Source organism: Podarcis filfolensis, assembly GCF_964270895.1.
Source record: "Podarcis filfolensis genome assembly, chromosome: 3".
Taxonomy (NCBI): Eukaryota; Metazoa; Chordata; class Lepidosauria; order Squamata; family Lacertidae; genus Podarcis; species Podarcis filfolensis.
The window spans coordinates 72,344,428-72,355,601 of record NC_139606.1 but is presented as its reverse complement, the minus strand read 5'-3'; positions in this window follow the sequence as shown (position 1 = coordinate 72,355,601).

The following is an 11,174-nucleotide window of genomic DNA, read 5'->3' as shown; positions in this document are numbered from 1 at the left end:
ACTCATAGATTGTTGTTGGCATCTGTCTTGAGAGACAATGGAGTGCGCCTCCGGGGGGGGGGAGTCAAACTGCTGCATTAGCAGCACTGAAGTGACCTCCCTGGGGCACAAGCCTGGACAGTGTGTATGGAGGTCCTGGGCTACCCAGATGACAAGACCCTCCTCTTGGCCTTGCTGGTGTGGCCCAAAGGAAAGCAGAGCAATGTGTTTCACACCAGCTTGGTTGCAGGAGTTGCCAGAAAGAGATTTACAAGGCACCATCCAACCGCCTTCAGGACTACACTCCAAAGTTGTACAGGGTTTACTCCTTAGCCGTTTCTTCTCCCAAAGATGTCCCACAAAGCAGTGGAAGCTTAAGATCAAAGTTTTCTTTCTCCTGGATGGGCTACCTTCCCAGGTTGATGAGCCCCATCTGCCCTGCACTTCCCTCTACAGCACATGCAGAAGGAAACTGCCTTCTGAACCATTGGACCCACCATTGGTCTCGTCCCCCAGAGCCTGCCTTCACATGCAGGGGAGGTCCCTAACTCACTGAGGGTTTGAGACCCCTCATCTACCCTCACTTGATTTAGCCAGTCAGTCAAAGCTGTTCCAAGGGTGTGGCCACTGTTGCACACTGACAGCTTCTAGGAGCCACAAGTGAGAGATGAGTGCAGGGTGGGGAACAAGGGTGGACAAACTACCCCAAAAGGAGCACAATGTGTCCCCCACCAGAGGTACAACCCATCCCTTAACACCTCAAATACCCCAACCCATTCTTCAATGTCATAAAATATAAGCTCAACTTTCCAAACTAGATCCATTCAAGAGCAGTGTTTTTCTGCTAGCTCCTCCATGCTTTTGTTTACCTGGAGAGTCTCTCTCTTCCCATGTAGCAAGCAATTTTATCAAAGAAGACTCAGTGACACGGGTGGTGCTGTGGTCTAAACCGCTGTGCCTCTTGGGCCTGCCATTCACTCCATAATGAGGTGAGCTCCCGTTGCTCTGTCCCATCTCCTGCCAACCTAGCAGTTCGAAAGCACGCCAGTGCAGGTAGATAAATAGGTACTGCTGCAGCGGGAAAGTAAATGGCGTTTCTGTGCACTTTGGTTTCTGTCACGGAGTTCCGTGGGACGTGAAGCGGTTTAGTCATGCTGGCCACATGACCTGGAAAGCTGTCTGTGGACAAACGCTGGCTCCCTCAGCCTAAAAGTGAGGTTAGCACTGCAACCCCATAGTCTCCTTTGACTGGACTTAACTGTCCAAGGGTCCTTTACCTCTCTTTTAAAAAAAAACCTTTTTAGTGCTTGCTGAAACTGAAGCTCAAAGGAGTTCTGAGGTCAGACCTAACTAACACAGCAAACAGATGAACAAGCTCAAATCCTGGCTTCTCAGTTTGACTCATGTGGAGGGAATGTTCTCAAAGTTAGGCCTGCGCCAACAGTACTCTGCATCAAGCCCAAGCACTTCCTCACCCTGCTTTAAGTAAGAGGGAAAATAAAATAGCTAAACGGGTTGCCAGAATTCATCTTCAATAAAGTGCTTGTGTCTTTACGGGCAGAATGGTGAGACGTTCGTCTGATCTGGGTTCATTGTGAAACGTGGATGTGCTCTTAAGTCCTCTTAAGCCTCCACAGTTCAGGAAGCCTTCTGCTGGAAGACAAGCACACTCTTGAGTTAGAGGACTACAAGTCACTGGGTAGTTGCACAACTACCACTCTGTCTCCCAGTAAGAACATCATGGCAAGGGGTACATTTTCCTTTTTGAAGCAAGCCCTTGCTTTGCTCCAAGTTTCCAACCCCAAGTATCAGTCAGAGAAGAAGTCGCTGCAGGGAGCTAGCTCTCCACCTGAAAGAACGCTCTGCTGCAACCACCAGTGGCCCTGAGATTGCAGAACTGCAGGGAAACATAATCCAGCCCCAGTAATAGGCCAGAGGACTAAGGGCTGTTTGCACAGCTGTGTGTGCATAGTTGTGGTTGTTTTTAAACTGATCAAAGAGCTCTCCAGGCAGCATTGTTGCAAGCACTGTAATACACTGTAAGCACTGAATATGGTTCTGTTGAAAAGATATACATACATCCTCAAAAAAAGAAATACTCCACTCAACTCCTCAAAAACTTTCCCCAGGTCTCACTCAAGCAAGATGAAGTGGATGTTCTTGATATAACAAGTGACTGCCTCTGAGGATGCAGTATTTCCATTCCTATCTTGGTCTGCAGTGTGTTGGGAAGAGCTTCTCTGTACATATTCAGAATTAAAGAAACATGGATAGGAGAACTTCCTAGTTGATGACTTCTAAGCTCCTGTATGATGCCTATATACAGTGGTAGCTCGGGTAAAGTACTTAATTCGTTCCGGAGGTCCGTTCTTAATCTGAAACTGTTCTTAACCTGAAGCACCACTTTAGCTAATGGGGCCTCCCGCTGCTGCCGCGCTGCTGGAGCATGATTTCTGTTCTCATCCTGAAGCACTATTTCTGGGTGAGCCGAGTCTGTAACCTGAAGTGTATGTAACCTGAGGTACCACTGTATTCCCATCCCCAAAGCAAATAGCAGAGTGGGGAAAGAGATTTGGGGTAAGGTGCTAAACATCCTTCTCCCACATTTCCACATCCAAGTTAGGCTCTTCCACAGAAATAAAGATCTTCGAATGAAGGGTGGTATACAAATTTTAATAATAATAATAATAATAATAATAATAATAATAATAATAATATGTGTCTGACCTCTGTAATGAACTCAACACCAGCCAATAAACTGAAGCTCAATCCAGACTATTTTGGTGGGTGGTTCCCCTGTCGGGATAAGTGGACTGCATCCTGTTCTGGACTGGGTTACACTCCCCTTGAAAGAGCAGGTGTTTAGCCTGAAAGTACTTTTTGTTTCAGCACTGTCACTGGAGACACGAGCAGGGTGGAGTGCTTTCTACCAGCTTTGGCTGGCAGCTTAGCTCTGAGACAATTAGGTGGGGATAGCCTGGTTTTGGGTGTCTATGTTCTGGGAACCTCTAGGTTAGACTACTACTGAATCCCCCCCCCCCCCAGCACACAGAACACATAATTTATTCATGGAATTTGCTGCCACAGGATGTGTTGATGGCCACCAGTTTAGTTGGCTTTAAGAAGGGAGGTTGGTAGCCATGGAGGATAAGTCTCTTCAAGCCTACTGCTAGTCATGATAGCTATATGGAACCTCCCTAGGCAGTCTGCCATTGAAGGCCTGTTGTGACTAAATAGCAAAAGAACATGGACCATATGTCTTCCTTGCAGGCTTCCCATCGGCACCTGACTGGTTACTCTGGAAAGGGGGTTGCAGGATTACATGGATCTTTGGTCTGATCCAGCAGGGCTCTCCCTATGTTATCATGTTCCCTCACAACAGTGATCTTCTATGCTGCTTCAGAAACTTTAAAAATCTCCCTGATTCTTAGAAGCAGTGCACTATGCTCCGTACAGAACTGTAGTTTGAAAAGTTCAAGTCTATATTAAGTACTGTTGAATTCACAGAACTTTTATTCTTTAACTTCTAAGCATCCTTGTCTCAATGCAATTTTATCAAGGGTTACAACTTCTGCAAGGTTTACAAGTTTAAACAAACCACACCACATAAATACCAGCAGAGTGCTTGGCCCTGTGACAAACATGGTAAATTGCTGATATATAATAAAATCAGAACTGTTTGCACTAATTCCTAATACATTCTGTAAATTATTGATTTGTTTGATAACAACCATTTGTTTTTGCTGTACTCAGTAAGATTATTCCATCTTACCGAAAAGCTATCTTTGTTTTTGTTCCCTAAATCTAAGGTAATGTGTTAGTTTACTAATAGTGGGGAGTTCCCATAATTTATCCATCCATTCTACGCTAGATGATGTATTTGCCAATCTCCGTGGCTTTGCAAAAGGTATTCTAGCTGCAGGTAACATATAGGAAACTAATTCTTTACATCGGTGGCTGAGTAGAACTTTGTCTTGCAATTTTCTGGATTGTAGCTCCTGTGTTGAGCCAAGTTTCACTGAAGTCCAGAGGGCTCCCTTCCATGTTTGGTTTTAGAGCTGGGGTGTAAGCAAACAAACAGGATATTTTCATTCCTTTAAACCCAGCAGAGCTCTCAGTGGAATGTAGTGTACTATTCAGTGGAGGAGGGTGAGGAATTTGGGAGCAAAGAAGCTATAGCCTTAATAGCATTCTTATTTACAATTGTTGACAAGTCTTTTCACAAAGTTTATATAACTTCTGGAAGCTTCTCAAACTTGCTGTCAGGTAACTTGTTCAGATTACATACACACGTGCTGAAAGAACGTGTAAATTTTGCCAGGGCACAAAGCTTAGCCTCACTCCCCACTGCTGATATAAGGTAAAGGTAAAAAAGGTAAAGGACCCCTGGATGGTTAAGTCCAGTCAAAGGCGACTATGAGGTGTGGTGCTTATCTTGCTTTAAGGCTGAGGGAGCTGGCGTTTGTCCACAGACAGCTTTCTGGGTCATGTGGCCAGCATGACAAAACCGCTACTGGTGCACGGAAGTGCCAGAGCATCCAGAAATGCCGTTTACCTTCCCGCTGCAGCAGTACCTATTTATCTACTTGCAGTGGTATGCTTTTGAAATGCTAGGTTGGCAGGAGCTGGGACAGAGCAACGGAAGCTCACTCTGTTGTGGGGATTCAAACTGCCGACCTTCCAACTGGCAACCCCAACAGGCTCAGTGGTTTAGGCCACAGCGCCACCTTTTACCACTGATGGTCATGTTCTACACATGTATCAGTGTATGCATATAGATCTCTTCTACATGAGGATCCCCCTCGCATATCGGAGTTCTACTCTACACATGTATTGATGTATGTACATAGATCCTGACAGGGATCCCCTACATATAGAGGAGTTCTATGTAGTACACCTGCAAGCATGTAGAGTGCTGTGTGTGTGGCCATTGAAACATCAGCAGCAGGGGCAGGAGTAGCTTGCACAAACCCACCACTGTCCACCAGATGTTCTTTTAGAATGGCGTATGTATGAGTGTGTGTGAACCTGCATTGCGACCAAGTTTTGGTTCTGTAAAGGAACCTTGGCATTTAGACCAATGCCAATCAGGACACAAATGTTGAGCCCTATACCTTGGGGGCTGTTTCCTTGCTGATCGGTCAATTAGAGACACCAAAAATAGAATGCGGCAAAGAAAGTCATCCAGGCAGATGCTCTAAGCACACGAGGCAGCAGCTGGGCAATCTGATGGTCTGACTTCAGCAATTATTTCTCTATGTATTTTTCCTTATGAGCAAATTCTTCCAGCGTAGGTGAGGAATGGCATTCATCTTTTGACTGCCTACCTCTGGGAACACAAACTGCTCGAGGATGCCAGCAAGTGCCTGACCCTCCTCCATCTTTGGCTGTCAGAAAACAGCTGCAATTAAACACCCTGAGAAAAATGGCCTGTCAGGTGATTAAATGGATGTTTGTCTGCATCCAGTCTATTTTTTTTTTTTAAGTCATGGGTTCACTTTCATGAGTAGTCTTGTAGGGGGCGAAGGTTAACAGGCCATGAAAAGCAAACTAGTCTATCCATAAAAGCTAAGAGAATAATTCATAATGGATCACTTGTTGAATGTTACCAATTGTCCTGCTTGTGAGCAGTCTAGGGAATCCTTTTGTGAATTTACTTTTCAGTCATTTGCTGTTCCGGGCATCAGGTTGTGACAATTCTTCCAGTGTGAGGGGATAACTACACATAATCCACACAACAGAGCCCTGGTGTTGGTTATTTTATTATTATTTGTGGAAGATAAAGCTACCAACGACTGCTAAACATTAGCTCAGTTGGTTGGAGTGTGGTGCTGATAATGCCAAGGTCGCGGGTTCAATCCTAACCTGCATATTCCTGCACTGCAGGGGGTTGGACTAGATGGTCATCAGGTTCGCTTCCAACCAGAGGTGCCAACTTGAATAATTGATCACGCATAATTGATCACATGACATGGTGCACACATGGCAATGCCCATCAACTATGGGGCCCCCCTCAAATATTTTATTGAGAGCATTGAGAGCATTGGGAGCCAGGGCTTATGCCTCCAACTCTACAGTTCTGTAATTCTGTGATAGCTAGGTTTTACTTCCACTGTCAAAGGCGCTGGCAGTATGCCTCTTTATACCAGTCACTGGAAATCACAGCTGGGGAGAAGGATGCTATGCTCACGTCTAGTTTGCAAGTTTCCCACAGGCATCTGACTGGCCACTGTGAGAACAGGGCTAGATGGGCCTTTGGTCCAATCCAGGCAGGCTCTCCTTACATTCTTGCAGTGCTCAGAATCTCTGACCATTGACCATGCTGAAAGGCTGGGCACTGGAGTCTGCGAGCTGGTTCTGGCCCTACCTACCATGGTCTCTTTCCTTTCCACCTACCAGTCCCAATGGCCACAGGGCCCCTTCCCTACAGTAAGCTGTTCTGAAGAACAACCTTTTGGCAGTGCCCCATTGGCCCTAATGGCCCAGCCTCCACTAGTCCATCATGACTGACTGAGGACACACCAATTTCTGTGTGTCCTCAATCAGCCTTCCTTCATCTCCCGTCTCACCAGATTTTGGCTCTCTTTCACTAACACACTAGTTTAGATCAGTTTACAGAATGTTCTCTCTCTTCGCCCCCCCCCCCCGCCCAATTCCTTAATTTGAATGGGACCAGAGAGAACATGATCTGAGCACTGCTAGTACAGCATGTTACCAACATAATTATGAGAGCTAGCAAGCTTTGGACAACGAAAATGGAAATTATGTGAATTACCTAACACTTGTAATCCGTGCCTGGAATCAAGGTTGGAAATTTACAAAAATGTTTCCACAGTGCTGACTGAATATCCCATTCATCTCAGAGCCAGATATTGCCACCTGTCCTGTATTATACAAGATTGTCCCGTATTTCAATGCAAAAGGTTATGTCCTGTATTGATAAAGTTTTGTCCTGTATTTCAGGCCTCCTCTCTCTCTCTCTCTCTCCCAAGTTAGGGATCTCCTCCAAATGCATGTGTTTGAAACAATGTGTGAAAGGTCATATATTTAAGCTCTGGGTAGCCAAGCAAAGACAGATTTACAAATTAATGTGTATTGTGTGCATGTGTGACAAATTCCAGAGGGGCCATCCTGTTAGGCTGCAATAGATTGTGATGGATTGTTTTGAAGTCACTTTAGCACCAAAAGGGTAAAAAATTGCTCCCCAATCACCCTGTATTCTGCCAGAACAGAAGTGACAACCCTAGATATACCCAGAATCTTGATATTGGATAAAGCAACTCATTTACTGTGGCATTACCTTCTTTGTTATCAGGTATAGAAGTCTATGAATCAAGGGGGGTTGACAACAAATACCGTATTTTTCGCTCTATAAGACGCACCAGACGACAAGACGCACCTAGTTTTTGGAGGAGGAAAACAAGAAAAAAAATATTCTGAATCTCAGAAGCCAGAACAGCAAGAGGGATCGCTGCGCAGTGAAAGCAGCAATCCCTCTTGCTGTTCTGGCTTTTGGGATAGCTGCGTGGCCTGCATTCGCTCCATAAGACGCACATACATTTCCCCTTATTTTTTAGGAGGGAAAAAGTGAGTCTTATAGAGCAAAAAATACGGTAATATGCTCTCTCTCTGTGTGTGTTTGTGTCCTTTCAGGGTTTCAGCCAGCCATACTCTCTTCCAAGTCATCCCATTCCACCCCCACTCCAAACTATTTGATTCCACCCCCCACCAGCAGTCAGCCCTCCATGCCCACTGAGCATATATTTAACCCTTATTTAGTTGTTTGGGTTTTTTTCTTCTTCCCTATATACCTTCTGTACTTCTGCAATCTTCTGGGTTCCCCTGAGTCTGCTTGTGCCCACCCTGCTTCTGCATGGATGGTGCAATTTGGGTTACACAAGGAGTGACACTTGGAGACTTAAGTTTGCTATTAGCATATATAGTAGATACTGTTTTATGCCAAAAGCAGTGTATTACCTATGAAAACTTATAAAGCAACGAGCTTCTATTGATCCATAGGTTTCCTTTTGTTTTTGTAACTGTGGTTTGTGACTGTTTATCTGGAATCTCTGCCTCAATAGACCCCACCAACTTTATTTGAATTGTAACCTTCTCCTTTTCATGTTTTGAAACGCTACTATATGGAGCCAAGGATGAGTGGTGAAATTTCCCTGTTGCCAATGATTTTGGGGTAGTTAGGTAGGTAGTTCTTCACATTGTTGCTTGATTCACCGGTCTGTGTGCTCCACCTTGTGGATGTCACATTTCATTTTGTAAGAACAGGCAGAAAGGGAGGCGAGAGCTTGCAACTTCCTGCCTAGCTGTTTGATGCTTGGGATGATATGCTACAAAACTCTGCTAGGTGTGAGCCCAGTGTGTGCCTTCAGAACAAAGTGCAGAGGATCTGCCCAATGAAAAAGCAATTCTGTGATGTCTAGAGGAGTATTGCAACGCAGATGGGGATACATGCTGTTGAATGCACACCAATCTTTAAGCAGTGAGAAAATTTGGGGATGCCTGCACCTGTCCAGAGTTCTGTTTCATTGAAAGATGGGAGTGGTTCTGGTATTATTCAATGGTCATTGGTTTCTGGTCTGTCCTCAGCACAACTCAATGTATTAGTATTGAAACGGGAGGCTGACTGTTCTTGGGGGGTTTACACTCCTTCTGCATGAGTGGCCACACAGCTTGGGGGTACTTCAGTTGGCCTTGGTGGCATGAAGTACAGTGGTACCTTGGGTTAAGAACTTAATTTGTTCTGGAGGTCCATTCTTAACCTGAAACTGTTCTTAACCTGAGGTACCACTTTAGCTAATGGGGCCTCCCTCTGCCGCAGTGCGATTTCTGTTCTCATCCTGAAGCAAAGTTCTTAATCCAAGGTACTGGGTTTCTGGGTTAGTGGAGTCTGTAACCTGAAGCATCTGTAACCTAAAGCGTCTTTAACCCGAGGCACCACTGTAACTTCCATTAGCTTTTGCTGGTGGGCCCCTAACTGAACAGGGATAGCCTAATCTCTGTTGTCAATGTTCTGGTAACCTCTAGGTTAGATTACAGCAATGCATTACACATAGGGCTGCCTCTGAAAACAGTCCAGAAACTTCAGCCAGTGCAGAATTCAGAGGCCAGGTTGCTTACTAGGGCAAGACGGTTTGAGCAAATAGCATCAACCCAGGCCTGACTACAGAGGCTGCCAATTAGTTTCCAGGCCCGATTCAAAGTACTGGTTTTGACCTATAAAGCCTTAAATGGCTCCGGATCGCGATTCCTCAAGGACTACCTTTCCCCATATGAACAGACCCAGACCTGCAGTCATCACCTAACATCCTCCTTTATGTGCCACCTCCATGAGAGGTCCGGAGGGTGGCAACATGAGAATGGGTCCTTTCTGTGGTGGCTCCCCATTTGTGGAATGCTCTCCCTAGGGAATCTCCCCTGGTACTTTCATTACATAACTTTACGGGCCAAGTGAAAAAGTTCGCCTTTGGCTAATTAAACAGTCTGTGACCTTTTAAACTGTGTGTGGCTGTTACTGTTTTATTTGTTATTATGCTATGTATTTTTGTGTTTTTATACTGTAAACCACCCTGTGATTCTCAGACGAAAGGAGGATAAATAAATAAAAATAACTTAAGACACTCTGCTGAGCTCAGATTCAAAGGAAACTGAACCCTAGGTAAGTGCTAACACCCCTAGAGTCTCATGCCACTCAGATTTTGGAACATGCAACAGCAGCAGCAGCAACAACAACAACAACAATCTGATCCTCTTTGAGTATGCAAGGCATCTCATATATGTGACGCCATTTACAGCAATCCTAAAAGATTGGTCAATATTATTATCCCCATATTGCAGGTGGGAGATTGGAGGTTGGGAGACTTCAGTGCAGATGTAGGTTTTGAACTAGAGACTATAGCTTAGAGGTAGAGCCAGTTCCTTGCACAGAGAAGGTCCTAGATTTAGCCTCTGGCACCTACAGTTTTCCTTTTTAAAGAACAGATAGCAGATGATGGCAAGGAATTATCTTTGCCTGACACTCAGGAGAGCTGCTTCTGGAAGCTGTGGACTGCAATATTATACCCCCATCCTGGGGAGTAAGTCTTGCTGAAATCAATGGGGCTTTTCCTCCTTGAATACGCATATGTAGAATAGATATATATAGCACTGAGCTGTTAGTATACATGGGGAAGTTGTCAGCTGTCCAACTAATAAAAAGTGCATCAGCCACAATGTTAGCTCCTGCACTACAACTGACAACACTGACAAAGGTGTGGTTAGTGTGAATTCCCTTCCTTTTGCAGCTTTTGGCTTTGCAGATTAATGTGTACAAGTCGTCCAACTCTTGAGAAAACAGGATATTCTTTAAAATCAATATTTGATTGGAAGTGCTACTCATTTAAAGTGCAGTGGGGAAACGTATCAGCTTTTCCTGGACAACAGTTTCCCTCTGAAATTGCATGCCATCAAATGGGCCTCTAGGTGGCCTTGTGTATTCACCTGAAATCCAGGATCTGATTACCTCCTTTTACATGAGTTATTTCTGGCTGCAGATTAGGAGCTCACCCAGAATGCTCAAATTGTGATAATGCATTAACCACAGGCACAGATCTGGCCACTGGTGAGCAAATGCCATATCATGCAGAATTTGAAAATAGGTTTCAATGCCTTCCAATAGCACTTTCATTTATCTAGTAATAGCAGCACAGGCTCACGGCGCAATAAAACAATGCACGGCTTTTTAAAAAGCAAAAGGGCTAACAAAGGGAACTCAAAGAACCAGATAAAACACCTAAATCTACGTCTGTGTGCAGAAACAAGTTTTCACATGCAAACAACTGATCCCACAACACATGCGAGGGTGTGAAAATCAGTCCCCCAGGCATACAACCGTCAAAGCTGTACATCCCTGGGCTCCCCAATCTTTCTCACCACCAATGAAAACTAATAAATGAATAGATAAAGAACCTAGCCAAGTGATGCTGACACGAAAACTTCACACATACCCTATGTAAAAGAATGAAAGCTTACTATTCCCCCCTTCTTTCTCCTCCATTCTCTCTCCCCACCATAGCTGTCAATGTTTTCTCCTTTTTAAGGGAAATTCCATTATTCCGAATAGGATTCCTCGCAAGAAAAGGGAAAAGTTGACAGCTATGCTCCCCACCTCCTTCCCCAAGTTCATACTGTCTATAACAATA